Source organism: Dendrobium catenatum, unplaced genomic scaffold (assembly GCF_001605985.2).
Source record: "Dendrobium catenatum unplaced genomic scaffold, ASM160598v2 fragScaff_scaffold_249, whole genome shotgun sequence".
In the NCBI taxonomy this organism is placed as follows: Eukaryota; Viridiplantae; Streptophyta; class Magnoliopsida; order Asparagales; family Orchidaceae; genus Dendrobium; species Dendrobium catenatum.
Window position 1 is genome coordinate 2,395,845 of NW_021318711.1, and position 2,160 is coordinate 2,398,004.

The following is a 2,160-nucleotide window of genomic DNA, read 5'->3' on the forward strand; positions in this document are numbered from 1 at the left end:
TGTCACCACTCATACATTCATGCCCACAAAACTAGCTTTGCAACAAAATGAGCATCATATGAAGACCTACACTACAAGAAGACTTGTTTCATTCCTCTATTCTCTAGCAAGATCTACATTGTAGGTATCCTCTGTCAAACTTGCGCAACATTCATTTCCACATAAGAGTTTGAGCTGGCACATGCATTGTAGCTGTCCTTGTGACATGATTTGCACAAAATTTATAGCCCACCATATCTACTAACATAGAAGATAAGTTAGTTTGAGGTAAGGTAAGGGCTTGGCTATGAAGATTTTAGGATGTGGTGAGGTCATGCAAAATAAAGAAATAGGGTTGCTAATGAGTGTTGAGGTATATAGAGGGTGTAGAAAGGCAGTAGGATTGATTCTGGACTATTTTTGAGGAAGCTTTTAAAGAAATGAAAGGATAGAACAATAGAGTCAAGAACACAATAGGGGATGCAAATGGAAGGGGAAAAAAAAAAACTTAACTTCACCAAAAGAATTGACAATAAAGGTTTTCTAAAGAGACATCCTTTATTTTTATTTCAAATCATATAGTTTACTATTGCATGTCATTCTTCTGCATTTACATATCACATTGGAAGCTTCAAAAGAAACTTCATAGCTCTCATTTATGCATTAAAATACTAGAATGAGAGCTTCCTCAAGGAGGAGGATCATCATTGACTTGCAAAGGTGATGTGGCATCTATAAGATGGAAGCCTGAACTTTTTGTTACTTATTTTGGGTGGATTAGAATTGGCTATCTTGCATGGACAACTTTTTCACAAGGTTATATAATTCCCCTTTACCACATCTTTACTCCCCTTTACCACATCTTCATTATAATTCATCGAAACTAAAATGAAAAACATGAAAGCATCATGAGAATACAAACAATTATATTTTTATTGAGTTCATCTCTTTACTAAGCAATCTAGTGCCATCCATTCTATTTTATAATTTCTTCTTGATTTTCATTGTCTTACACAAAGCTTACATTATTGTGCTACATTACTTAATGTTATAAAATACTCTAGTACTGTAATAATCATTACATTAAGGTTTTATTTGGGATGACTTTCTTACTGCTTCTTATAGTAGTTTTTCTGTTTAAAAATTAAAATTTTTTTTATTAGAAAGCAACAAGAAAGTTGTCCTAAGCAAAGCCTAAGACTTGTGCTACAACCTTAACTATTAAGTGCAATAATTGATGATCATCTACATGCAGGGGCTGCAACATCTTCTTTTTGGGTATATTTAATCATTCAATCTCTAAAGATAAAACTTGAGCAAGTTGCAATGTCTCCTTAGGGAGTATGGTAACACTTTGATGTAATCATGACAATAATTTTGATAAGAGTCATGTCAACATTCTAGATATGGTTATTGTTAGATGGTTCCTTTGCATTATTGTTATATGCATCATTATGTAGGGATAACCTTCAATTATTTGAATTCAAATTAATATTCATCAAAAAGATCCTTTATAACTTAGACAAAGAGGGTTGAAAAAGATTCAGAGTTTATATGGGATTCTGTTGACTAGTCAATCTAACGCATAATTGCTTACTAATATGTGCAGTATGTATTGATTAGATTCACATACATTGCACAGAAACAATCCGGAGATGCTTTCTGTAGCCATCATAAAGTTAATATCAACCAATGCTTCAACATTTTGATTTTTTTAGGTGTTCATTTTTCACATGGGAATACCTGTGGCACACATAGGGGTGTCAATTTTTGACACGACCCGAACCCGACCCGGAAAAATCCGGGTTCGGGTCAACTCGAACCCGAAACGGGTCGGGTTCGGGTTGAACAAATCAATCCGTTTTAAAAATCGAGTCGGGTTCGGGTTGACCAAGCAACCCGAAATTGACCCGAAAGTGACACGAAAACTCATATTTGACTCGAAAACCCGAGATTGACCCGTTTTGACCCGATTTTGACCTGAAAATCGAATATTGACCCGATTTTGATCAAAAAAAATAGCAATTTTAGGTCAACTTCGGGTCATTCATGTCGGGTTGACCCGGACCCGAATCGGGTCGGGTTCGGGTCCGGAAACCTGACCCGTTTTTAATAACGGGTCGGATGTGGGTTGACCCGAACAGTGCCGGTCAGTTCCGGGTTCGACCCGAACCCGACCCG